The following is a 13,952-nucleotide window of genomic DNA, read 5'->3' as shown; positions in this document are numbered from 1 at the left end:
ACCATACAGGCAATACAATGACACTAAATTCACATCTCTCAATAGTTACCCTTGATGTAAATGGGCTAAATGCCCCAATCAAAAGACACAGGGTATCAGGATAGATAAAAAAACAAAACCCGGGGCGCCTGGGTGGCTCAGTGGATTAAGCCGCTGCCTTCGGCTCAGGTCATGATCTCAGGGTCCTGGGATTGAGCCCCGCATCGGGCTCTCTGCTCCGCAGGAAGCCTGCTTCCTCCTCTCTCTCTGCCCGCCTCTCTGCCTACTTGTGATCTCTCTGTCAAATAAATAAATAAAAATCTTTAAATAATAAAAAAAAAAACCATCAATATGCTGTCTACAAGAAACTCATTTTAGACCCAAAGACACCTCCAGATTAAAAGTTAAATTAAAATTAAAACAATTTACAATGCTAATGGACATCAAAAGAAAGCTGGGGTAGTAATCCTTATATCAGATCAATTAGATTTTAAGCCAAAGACTATAATAAAAGATGAGGAAGGACACTATATCATACTCAAAGGGTCTGTCCAACAAGAAGATCTAATAATTTTAAATATCTCTGCCCCTAACATGGGAGCAGCCAACTATATAAACCAATTAATAACAAAATCAAAGAAACACATCGACAATAATACAGTAATAGTAGGGGACGTTAACACTCCCCTCACTGAAATGAGAGATCATCCAAGCAAAAGATCAACAAGGAAATAAAGGCCTTAAATGACACACTGGACCAGATGGACATCACAGATATATTCAGAACATTCCATCCCAAAGCAACAGAATACATATTTTTCTCTAGTGTACATGGAACATTCTCCAGAACAGATCACATCCTGGGTCCTAAATCAGGTCTCAACTGGTATCAAAAGATTGGGATCATTTCTTGCATATTTTCAGACCACAATGCTCTGAAGCTAGAACTCAATCACAAGAGGAAAGCTGGAAAGAACCCAAATACATGAAGACTAAACAGCATCCTTCTAAAGAATGAATGGGTCAACCAGGAAATTAAAGAAGAATTGAAAAAATTCATGGAAACAAATGATAATGAAAACACAACAGTTCAAAATCTGTGGGACACAGCAAAGGCAGTCCTGAGAGGAAAATATATAGCGATACAAGCCTTTCTCAAGAAACAAGAAAGGTCTCGAGTGCACAATCTAAGCCTACACCTACAGGAGCTGGAGAAAGAACAAGAAAGAAAGCCTAAACCCAGCAGGAGAAGAGAAATCATAAAGATCAGAGCAGAAATCAATGAAATAGAAACCAAAAAAACAACAGAACAAATCAATAAAACTAGGCTGGTTCTTTGAAAGAATTAATAAGATTGATAAGCTTGATAAGCCCCTGGCCAGACTTATCAAAAAGAAAAGAGATCACAACCAACACCAAAGAAGTACAAACAATTATAAGAACATATGAGCTACTATACGCCAGCAAATTTGACAATCTGGAAGAAATGGATGCATTCCTAGAGACCTATAAACTACCAAAACTGAACCAGGAAGAAATAGAAAACCTGAACAGACCCATAACCAGTAAGGAGACTGAAGCAGTCATCAAAACTCTCCCAACAAACAAGAGCCCAGGGCCAGACGGCTTCCCAGGGGAATTCTACCAAACATTTAAAGAAGAATTAATTCCTTTTCTCCTGAAATTGTTCCAAAAAATAGAAATGGAAGGAAAACGTCCAAACTCCTTTTATGAGGCCAGCATTACCTTGATCCCAAAACCAGACAAGGATCCCATCACAAAAGAGAATTACAGACCAATATCCTTGATGAACACAGATGCGAAAATTCTCACCAAAATGCCAGCCAATGTGATCCAACAGTACATTAAAAGGATTATTGATCACGAGCAAGTGAGATTTATTCCTGGGCTGCAAGGCTCATCAACATCCACAAATCAATGTGATACAATACATTAATAAAAGAAAGAATAAGAACCATATGATACTCTCAATAAATGCTGAAAAAACATTTGACAAAGCACAGCATCCTTTCCTACTCAAAACTCTTCAAAGTGTAGGGATAGAGGGTACATACCTCAATATCATCAAAGCCATCTATGACAAATCCACCACGAATATCATTCGCAGTGGAGAAAAACTGAGAGCTTTTCTGCTAAGGTCAGGAACACGGCAGGGATGTCCATTATCACCACTGCTATTCAACATAGTACTAGAAGTCCTAGCCTCAGCAATCAGACAACAAAAAGAAATTAAAGGCATCCAAATCAGCAAAGAAGAAGTCAAACTATCACTCTTTGCAGATGATATGATACTATATGTGGAAAACCCAAAAGACTTCACTCCAAATCTGCTAGAACTTGCACAGGAATTCAGTAAAGTGTCAGGATATAAAATCAATGCACAGAAATCAGTTGCATTTCTTTATACCAACAAGACTGAAGAAAGAGAAATTAAGGAGTTGCTCCCATTTACAACTGCACCCAGAACCATAAGATACCTAGGAATAAACCTAACCAAAGAGGCTAAGAATCTGTACCCAGAAAACTATAAAGTACTCATGAAAGAAACGAGGAAGACACAAAGAAATGGAAAAACGTTCCATGCTCATGGATTGGAAGAACAAATATTGTGAAAATGTCCATACTACCTAAAGCAGTCTACACGTTTAATGCAATCCCTATCAAAATCCCATCCATTTTTTTCAAAGAAATGGAACAAATAATCCTAAAAATTTATATGGAACCAGAAAAGACCTCGAATAGCCCAAGGAATATTGAAAAAGAAAGTTGGTGGCATCACAATTCCAGACTTCAAGCTCTATTACAAAGCTGTCATCATCAAGACAGTATGGTACTGGCACAAAAACAGACACACAGATCAATGGAATAGAATAGAGGGCCCAGAAATAGACCCTCAACTCTATGGTCAACTAATCTTTGACAAAGCAAGAAACAATGTCCAACGGAAAAAAGACAGTCTCTTCAACAAATGGTGCTGAAAAAACTGGACAGCCACATGCAGAAAAATGAAACTGGACCATTTCCTTACACCACACACGAAAATAGACTCAAAATGGATGAAGGACCTCAATGTGAGAAAAAATCCATCAAAATCCTTGAGGAGAACACAGGCAACAACCTCTTTGACCTTAGCCACAGCAATTCCTTCCTATGAACGTCGCCAAAGCCAAGGGAAGCAAGGGCAAAAATGAACTTATTGGGACTTCATCAAGATCAAAAGCTTTTGCACAGCAAAGGAAATAGTTAACAAAACCAAACGACAACTGACAGAATGGAGAAGATATTTGCAAACGACATATCAGATAAAGGGCTAGTATCCAAAATCTATAAAAAACTTATCAAACTCAACAGCCATAGAACAAATAATCCAATCAAGAAATGGGCAGAGGACATGAACAAACATTTCTGCAAAGACGACATCCAGATGTCCAACAGACACATGAAAAGTGCTCGACATCACTCGGCATCAGGCAAATACAAATCAAAACCACAATGAGATACCACCTCACACCAGTTAGAATGGCTAAAATTAACAAATCAGGAAATAACAGAGGCTGGTGAGGATGCGGACAAAGGGGAACCCTTCTACACTGCTGGTGGGAATGCAAGCTGGTGCAACCGCTGTGGAAAACAGCATGGAGGTTCCTCAAAAAGTTGAAAATAGAGCTACCCTACAACCCAGCAATAGCACTACTGGGTATTTATCCTAAAGATACAAATGTAGCGATCTGAAGGGGCACATGCACCCAAATGTTTATAGCAGCAATGTCCACAATAGCCAAACTATGGAAAGAACCTAGATGTCCATCAACAGATGAATGGATAAAGAAGCAGCGGTATATATATGTACCATGGAATACTATGAAGCCATCAAAAGAAATGAAATCTTGCCATTTGTGATGACACGGATGGAACTAGAGGGTATTATGCTTAGTGAAATAAGTCAATCGGAGAAAGACAACTATCATATGATCTCCCTGATATGAGGAACTGGAGATGCAATGTGGGGGGTTTCAGGGGTAGGAAAAGAATAAATGAAACAAGATGGGATCGGGAGGGAGACAAACCAAAAGAGACTCTTAATCTCACAAAACAAACTTGAGAGTTGCTGCAGGGAGGCAGGTAGGGAGAGGGTGGTGGGATTATGGACATTGGGGAGGGTATGTGCTATGGTGAGTACTGTGAAGTGTGTAAACCGGGCGATTCACAGACCTGTACCCCTGGGGCTAATAATACATTATACGTTAATAAAAAAATTAAAAAATATTTTAAAAATTAAAAAAAAAAAAAAGATTTTAGGGGCGCCTGGGTGGTTCAGTGGGTTAAAGCCTCTGCCTTCAGCTCGGGTCGTGATCCCAGGGTCCTCGGATTGAGTCCTGCATCGGACTCTCTGCTCAGCATTCTCTCTCTGCCTGCCTCTTATCTCTGTCAAATAAATAAAATAAAAAAAGATTTTATTTATTTATTGAGAGATAGGGTGTGTGCATGGGGGTGGGAGGGACAGAGGGAGAAGCAGACTCATTGCTGAGCAGGGAGACTAATGTGGGGCTATATCCCAGGATCCTGGGATCATGACCTGAGCCAAAGGCAGACGCTTAACCAAATGAGCCGCCCAGGCGCCCCTTAAGTATGAACTTTACTCCCCTCCTAAACTTGGAAGATAAATTATTTAACCCTTTAATCAACATTTAAACATTTGTTTAGATCTCTTCAACTTCACTCTAAAATTAATCTCTAGCCCTATAACATTACTCTTTGGTGGTCAAATAAGTAAAATCTGCTAGTATTACTGTTTGTTAAAATTATTTTCCTCATATTTAGCTATCAGTAGGCCATGTTATCTTTTAATTAATACTATGTGGTTATGTTAATAAAAAAGATTACTTCTGTGATTCCCAACTAATTCTGATCTATTTAACATCTGTCATGACTCTGAAGAGCTCAAATAACCTAAAGTTCTGATACTGAATTCAAAAAGACATTCAAAATTGAGTTTTTTTTCCCTTCTCTTCCTCCACAGGAAAAGTTTCTGTTTTCTTCTTCTTCTTCTTTTTTTTAAGATTTTGTTTATTTACTTAACAGAGATCACAAGTAGGCAGAGAGGCAGGCAGGGAGAGAGGAGGAAGCAGGCTCTCTGCTGAGCAGACAGTCCAACACAGGGCTCGATTCCAGGACCCTGAAATCATGACCCAAACAGAAGGCAGAGGCTTATTAACCCACTGAGCCACCCAGGCGCCCCTCCATTTTCTTCTTAACCAAAACCAAAACCAAACCAAACCAAACCAAACCAAACCAAACCAAGCCAAACCACCCCCTCTGGGTACCTACATAGAAAGCACATAATTAGAAAGACAATCTGCTAGGAGTAGATAAAAAGGAATGAATGGTAGATCTAGACAAAGAATGACCTTCAGCTTTGAAACCTCTACCATTTATGAGAAAAAATAAAATATTTAAAATAAGAAAGTTTTCCCCTAAAATGGGGAAAAATTAATTATATGAGGCAGGGGATGATACTCATATGATTATTTTTTCATCACAACTTGGGTTTTGGGGTCAAGATTGCTGGTGAATGCCAGGCACGATTAATGAGTTATTTATGAACACTCACTCTCTCCAGAAAGCCGAATCTCTTGGATTTCCATTGTTAGTGATCCAAGATGAGGGGTAGCCTCTAGATCTTACTAAATTACATACTTCTGTGATTCTGAGCAAACACATACACACTGGAAAAACAAAGACCACAAATATTGAAATACACACTAGGGATTTTACCAATTAGGTTACAGAAGACCTTATTTTGCATAGAAGTATAATAGGTAATTCAAAGAATCAGTATGTTCAGAAACTAATTTTAACTTATCAGAAAGCAAGGGGGAAAACACTCATTGCAGGTCATCTAGTTACTGACCGAACCGCAGAACCAAAGCTATAGCATTAGTCATCAGGAATACGGACAGAAAGTGACCTCGTTTCAGGCTAGATGAAAGTGTGTTAAATGTTTCCTGTAGAATTAAGATGAAAAGGGGATACCACAGTCTTAGGTTTGGGAGTTTTATGCTATTCCATTAGTGTTAAAATACTGAAATGTAATTTAATGTGAAATCACAAAATTCTAGGACTGTTCTTCTTAGGTTAGATTTGCCAATCTTCCCCAAAGCCTGTAGTATTAATAAGCATTTAGGTTCTCAAGCTAGAAGTGGAATTGGCTCTCAGTATAAAAATGGTAAGAACAGGGGCACCTGGGTAGCTCAGTAGGTTAAAGCCTCTGCTTTCAGCTCAGGTCATGATCCCAGGGCCCTGGGATGGAGCCCCGCATCCCCCGCATCGGGTTCTCTGCTCCTCCCCCTCCCCTCTGCCTACTTGTGATCTCTGTCTGTGAAATAAATAAATAAAATCTTTTAAAAAAATAGTAAGAATAAAATGTTAGCAGCTATAGGATTTTCAGTCATTCTTGAAGCACATGCTGGGTCACCATGGATTAACCTCCATATTAGATACTATTAAAGAATACTATTGAGTCCACAGTGATAGCAAATGATCTCCAAGAAAATGCTATATACTCGTTTATTTTTGGGGAGAAGAATAGAAACGCCTTAAATATCCTGGGAGGGGAGAGTTTGTTTACCTCTGTTTTAGATCACTCCCTGCATCAGTTTTTCTTCCATAACCCCTCCCCTCCTACTGGGAAAGTTGAGTGGGATCTTCATAGAATTAAGGAGAAAGTTGTGAAGTCAGAAAAACATTAAAAGGAGAATTCTAATTCAGTAACTATGAAAAATTAAAAAAAATACAATGGTTTTAATAAAAATTTTTAAAAAATAACATGGTTAAAATAACAGTCTGACACATAAAAAAAATCTGTGATCAGGAGTTGGAAGGTTACAAAATGAGGGTGACATGGAGCACAGAAAGAAAAGCTGTTCCAGAACCTCAGAAGCCAGGCTAATATGGCCACTGTCTATGATCCTGTCTGTGCTCACCCTGGACATTATGACTTCTTATATTCACCAATATATTTACATTTTTAAAAAAATATTTTATTTATTTATCTGAGAGAGAGAGAGAGAAATACAGTGTGAGCACAGGTGGAGGAGAGGGGCAGAGGGAAAGGAAGAAGCAGACTCCCCACTGAGCAGGAAGCCCAACATGGGGAATAATCCCAGGATCCTGAGCAGAAGACAGATGCTTAACCAACTGAGCCTCCCAGGTGCCCTATTCTTCATTTTTTAAAATCCAAAACTTGGGTTGTACAAAGCAAATCTGGGTTGTGTCCTAGAAATGGCAGTCATATTAAGAATACCGGTTAGGGGACGCCTGGGTGGCTCAGTGGGTTAAAGCCTCTACCTTCGGCTCTGGTCAAGATCTCAGGGTCCTGGGATGGAGCCCCGCATCAGGCTCCCTTCTCAGCAGGGAGCCTGCTTCCCCGCAACCCCCCCACCCCGGCCTCTCTGCCTACTTGTGATCTCTGTCAAATAAATAAATAAAATCTTTTAAAAAAAAAGAATACTGGTTAAATCTGAGTACACATACCTGTGAAAGTTAAGCATGTATAGGCATACCTCATTATACTGTGCAGATACGGTGTTGGTTTTTTTTGTTGTTTTTTGTTTTTTTTGTTTTGTTTTACAAAATGAAGGTCTGTGGCAACCCTGCATCCAGCAAGTCTGTTGGTGCAATTTTTCCAACAGAGTTTACTCACTTTAGGCCTGTGTCACATTTTGGTAATTGAGAAATTTCAAAATTTTTCATTATTGTTATATTTGTTGCAGCAATCTGTGATCTTTGGTGTTAATAGTATAATTGATTTGGGGGTGCCATGAACTGCACTCATATAAGACTGCATAAATGTTGTGTTCTGATGGCTCCATTCACTGTTCATTCCCTTGTCTCGCTCCCCCCTTCCTTAGGCCTCCCTATTTTCGGAGTTATAAATATTGGTATTAGGGTAATCAATAACCTGAGGATGGCCTCAAAGTGTTCAGGTGAAAGGAAGAGCTGCACATTTATCATTTTACAAGCTGGAAACGATTAAGCTTAGTGGGAAAAACATACTGAAAACCATGGTAGGCTGGAAGCAAGGCCCCTTGGGCCAAACAGTCAAGTTGTGAATGCAAAGGAAAAGTTCTTGAGAGTACAAGTGCTACTCTAGTGAATACATGAATGAAAAAGCAAAACAGCCTTACTGCTGATATGAAGACAGTTTTAGTGGTTTAGATAGCTCAAACCAGCTACAACATTCGTTAAGCCAAAGCCCAATCCAGAACAAAGCCCTAACTCTTTAATTCTGTGACGGCTGAGAGAATAAGGAAATAGGGAATAAGGAAAAAGGGAAGTTTGAGGCTAGCAGAGGTTGATTCATGAGGCTTAGAAAAAGCTGTCTCATAATATTAAAGTACAAGATGAAGCAGCAGAAGCTGATGTAGAAGCTACAGCAGGTTACCCAGAAGCTCTAGCTGAGAAAATTAAGGGAAGGTGGCTGGCTGCACTAAGCCACAGAATTTCAATATGGATGAAACAGCCTTCTATTGGAAAGGAGATGCTATCTAGGACTTTTACAGCCAGAGAAGTCAATGCCTGGTTTCAAAATTTACAATGACAGGCTGATTCTCTTGTCAGGGGCCAATGCAGCTGGTGACTTTTTAAGTTGGAACCAATGTTCACTGACCATTCTGAAAATTCTAGGTCCCTTAAGAATTAAGCTAACTCAACTCAGCCTCTGCTCTATAAATGGAGTAAGGCCAAGATAAGATCACATCTGTTTACATGATGGTTCACTGAATATTTTAAGCTCACTTTTGAGACCTACTGCTCAGAAGAAACATTCCTTCAAAATCTGACTGCTCATAGACAATGGACTGGTCACCCAATGGAGATGGAGATGTACAATGAGAGAAGGTTGTTTTCATGTCTGCTAACACAACATTCACTCTGCAGACCAAGAATCAAGGAACAACTTCAACTCTCAAGTCTTACTATTTATGAAATACATTCTGTTAGAATGTAAGCTGCCATAGATAGTGATTACTCTGATAGATCCGAGCAAAGAAAACTGAAAACCTTCCAGAAAGGATTACCATTCTAGATGCCACTAAGAACATTCAGGATTCATGGAAAGAGGTTAAAGCATCAACATTAATGGAGTTTGAAAATAGTTGATTCCAACCTCATGACGACTTTGAGGGGTTCAAGACTTCCGTGGAGGAAATAACTGTAGATGTGGCAGAAATACCAAGAGAACTGGAATTAGAAGTAGAGCCAAAGATGTGACTAAATTGCTGAAACCTCATGACAAAATTTGAACAGATGAGGAACTGCTTCTTATGGATGAGCAAAGAGGTTTCTTGAGATAGAATCTACTCATTGTGAGGATGCTATGAAGACTGTTGAAGTGACAACAAAGGATTTAGAACAAAACTATGCTAAAGAAATCATTCTTGAAAGGTAGAGTTCATTGATGTGGTAAACTTCACTACTGTTTTATATTAAGAAATTGCCACAGCCACCTCAATTTTCTGCAACCACCAACGTGGTCAGTCAGAAGCCATAAATACTAAGGCAAGACCCTCCACTAGCAAAAAGGTTAAGACTCACCAAAAACTCAGATGATAGTTAGCATTTTTTAGCAATAAAGTATTTTTAAATTAAGGTATGTATTTTTTTTTTAGCCATTATACTCCTACACACTTAATATTTATATTATTGCAGTGGTCTGGAACCAAACCCACAGTATCTCCAAGGTATGCCTATACAAGAGAAAGCAAGAATTCTTTTGTTCTTGAGGACAAAATGTTTAAGTTTTAATGTGGTACGGTAGAGTTACAGCAAAAATTCCAAGTCTAGAAGTAAGGTATAACTTGGGCAGGAAAGGAAGAGGGCTTTCTTAAGAGATCTAATCTGGAATGATGGAATTCAATGGGTCAACAGAACTGGGGGCAAAGGGAAAAGGAAAGCCTGGCAAAGGATTCCATTATTTTGTCAAGTAAGGGCATTTTTAAAGGAAATAATATAAACGATTACCATCATTTCTAAATAAGGCACAATAATACCCCAAGGTAATACTTTAAAATTTCCCATACTAGTCTCATTTTAAACAAATTTAGATCTTTTTTAAAAAATTATTTATTTATTTGAGTGAGAGAGAGAGAGAACATGAGAGAGGTCAGTGGGAGCAGCAGACTCCCTGCCGAGCAGGGAGCCCAATGTGGGACTCAATCCTAGGATTCCAGGATCATGACCTGAGCTAAAGGCAGTCGCTTAACCAACTGTGCCACCCAGGCACCTAAACAAATTCAGCTTTATGAAACACTAGCTGCACTACCCTGATTTTTCTTTTTGCTACAGACTGATAACACCTCAAACTTGGAATCAGTTCAGTTGAACTTAAAATTGGTTCTGACCATAAACTCAAAATCCTGATCATAAAAGATCATCAGAAGTCACATTTAGGGGTGCCTGGGTGGCTTAGTGGGTTGGGCCTCTCTCTTTGGCTCAGGTCATGGTCTCAGGGTCCTGGGATCCAGCCCCACATCAGGCTCTCTGCTCAGCGGGGAGCCTGCTTCCCCCTCTCTCTCTGCCTGCCTCTCTGCTTACTTGTGATCTCTGTCCGTCAAATACAAAGTCACATTCAATGCAAATTCCACCATTCAGACAAAATTTTCACCAACGTAATGAATACTTTCATTTACTACTCAAGTTTTAATGAGCTAACAAATATTTCCTGGAAACTATTAAAATTTCTAACATTAATGTGAAACTGATCTTTCTATGTGAATTATAAAATAAATCATAATGGTATCAACAAATTAATGAAAAAATGGCACAAAATACCACTAATCAATGAAGCTATAATCTGTCTATATTTTAATGTTTTCTTTCCCTATTTTTTTTTTTTTTAAGATTTTATTTATTTGACAGACAGAGATCACAAGTAGGCAGAGAGGCAGGCAGAGAGAGAAAGGAGGAAGCAGGCTCCCCGCGAAGCAGAGAGCCCGATGCGGGGCTCAATCCCAGGACCCTGAGATCATGACCTGAGCCGAAGGCAGAGGTTTTAACCCACTGAGCCACCCAGGCGCCCCTCCCTCACTAATATTTAAGTGAAAATAATATCATCTTTTATTAAAACATGTAAGTAAAACCTAGAAGGCTAGAAATCAAAATGTTAACAATAGTTGTTTCTCTCTGGAGAAATTTTAATTTCCATTTTCTAGTATTTCTACAATTAGCACATGTAATAAAAAAATTTTTTTTTTTAATTTATTGATTTGACAGGCAGAAATCAAGAGTAGGCAGAGAGGCAGGCAGAGAGAGAGGGGGAAGCAGGCTCCCAGCCAAGCATGGGGCCCGATGTAGGGCTCGATCCCAGGACCCTGGGATCATGACCCGAGCTGAAGGCAGAGGCTTTAACCCACTGAGCCACCCAGGCGCCCCAACACATGTAATAAAAATTTTTAACAAAATTTCAGATTTTAACCAACAAGATGGTATAAAGACAAAAAGTATTGAGGACCTCACTCCTTTGTTTGGAAATAATGGATTTGGTTTAAATCAATCCCTTACAAAAATGTAAGTTTAGGGGCGCCTGGGTGGCTCAGTGGGTTAAAGCCTCTGCCTTCGGCTCAGGTCATGATCCCAGATTCCTGGGATCGAGCCCTGCATTGGGCTCTCTGCTCAGCAGGGAGCCTGCTTCCCTTCCTCTCTGTCTGCCTCTCTACCTACCTGTGATCTCTGTCTGCCAAATAAATAAATAAAATCTTTAAAAAAAAATATGTAAGTTTAACATTTATCCTTCATAAAGGTAGATGGAAATTTTGTATCTAGAAGGAACATAATCTGTTAGTAAACTGTATTTAATGTTTTTTTTTTCCCTCCAACATTTCTCTCTAGAAATCCAATGATTAAGCTACATTATCTTCCAAACTTAACAGAAAAAGATATTAATCATAACTAAGCAGGTCATATTCAGTTCCAGAACCCTAAATAACTATGGGGAAAATATATTTTACACAGTTTTGATGTCAAACATCATTACTATTTTTAAAGATTTTTTTTTTTTTAATTTGATATACAGATCGCAAGTAGGCAGAGAGGCAGGCACAGAGAGCAAGGGGAAGCAGGGTCCCGGCTGAGCAGAGCCGGATGTGGGCCCTATCCCAGGACCCTGAGACCATGACTCCAGCCAAAGGCAGAGGCTTATATTTTAAAGCAAAAAGCATTTAGCTAAAACACACTTAAAATTTAGTATTTTTCGGGGCGCCTGGGTGGCTCAGTGGGTTAAAGCCTCTGTCTTCAGCTCAGGTCATGATCCCAGGGTCCTGGGATCGAGTCCCGCATTGGGCTCTCTGCTAAGCAAGCAGCCTGCTTTCCTCTCTGCCTGCCTCTCTGCCTACTTGTGATCTCTCTCTGTTGAATAAACATTTAAAAAAAAAAAACTAGTATTTTTCTTTAAATACCTATATGCTTAAAACAAACTGCAAAGTACACATACTCATTTGTATTTTTAAGTGTACTTAAATTATTAAAAGTACAATTAGGCAAATTAAAAATTGAAACTTGAAAAATATTAGCTTATTCAGCTATACCTGACTTTTCTCTTTTCCTGTTTGGGACATAAGAATAGAAAGCAAGATTCTTAACTTTTCCAGTGACCAAGGTAATTTCGCAATGTTTAATATATTTATTTGCATGGAACCTAAAAATGTTCCAAAAATAAATTTTTACAAGAACTTGAATTTTGGGGGCACCTGGGTGGCTCAGTGGGTTACGCCTCTGCCTTTGGTTCAGGTAATGATCTCAGGGTCCTGGGATGGAGTCCCGCACTGGGCTCTCCGCTCAGCGGGGATCCTGCTTCTCCCTCTCCCTCTCTCTCTGCCTACTTGTGATCTCTGTCAAATAAATTTTAAAAATGTTTTTTAAAAAAACCCGAAAACCAAACTTGAATTTCGTAGGTGGGCTTTCTTTTAGAAGTCACCTACAAATGCCTGTTTCTTGAACCATTCATTCTCATCCTGCAGTGTATTATGGTTTAAAAAGCCAAGTGCCATGGGGTGCCTGGGTGGCTCAGTGGGTTAAGCCTCTGCCTTCAGCTCAGGTCATGATCTCAGGGTCCTGGGATCGAGCCCCACATCAGGCTCTCTGCTCAGCAGGGTGCCTGCTTCCTCCTCTCTGCCTGCCTCTCTGCCTACCTATGATCTCTCTCTGTCAAATAAATTTAAAAAAAAAAAATTAAAAAAAAAAAAAAGCCAAGTGCCATATACTTGCCAACTCCCCTTTGGCAGTTAAGAACTGGGCTTGGTACTGAATGCTGAGAAAAAGGCTCTAATTTGTTTAACAAAGTTTTTTAAGGTCCATGAATAAATTTCTTTCAAATATTAAATATAGGCAGATCTTTCATTTCACCCTTCATTCACCTGCTCACCCAAAAGCTGAGCTTCTTAGTCACATCTCGACTGCATAATTAGCTAAATCAGTTTTCTAAAAATATTTACCAAGATCAAGTCAATGGAAATGCAAAATTAAAGGAATAATTCTGCTTTTGTAAAGCAATTTCTAGAAACACAATACTGAAAAAAGCAGGGTTTCACAGATGAAATTATCATCTTACGATAGCTTGTGGCATTATACCACTGAACCTTTTTATAATAAGCAACTGATTTTTTATTTTAAAATCACTACTCATCTCTAAAAAGCACTTTAGTTTTTGAGTAACAATCAAATTTGGCATTATATAAAATTACTATTTAAATGGAAGTATGAATATAGTCAAAGGATCTTCCCTGTGAAATGGACTCTCACTTCTGTACAAGGTGATATAAGCTAGGAGAAAACACTCCGTGAAAAGAATTATCCAGAGAAGTGATCACAACAACCCAGTTCCCTATCTGACTCACCAAAAGCACTTTTCCGGTAATAAGGAAAGATAAATTTTATAGGAGGTAGAGGGGGAGGGATAG

General features: G+C 39.1%; 1 protein-coding gene across 9 annotated transcripts in view; it reads right to left on the bottom strand.

The window, feature by feature from the left end:
- The window catches only part of ZNF451 (zinc finger protein 451), a 101,883-nt gene that overhangs the window by 66,218 nt on the left and 21,713 nt on the right, over nucleotides 1-13,952 (bottom strand). The gene's annotated exons all lie outside the window — the stretch shown is intronic.

The sequence above is a fragment of the Meles meles genome, chromosome 5 (assembly GCF_922984935.1).
Source record: "Meles meles chromosome 5, mMelMel3.1 paternal haplotype, whole genome shotgun sequence".
NCBI lineage: Eukaryota > Metazoa > Chordata > Mammalia > Carnivora > Mustelidae > Meles > Meles meles.
This window is presented reverse-complemented; position numbering and strand designations above follow the sequence as displayed.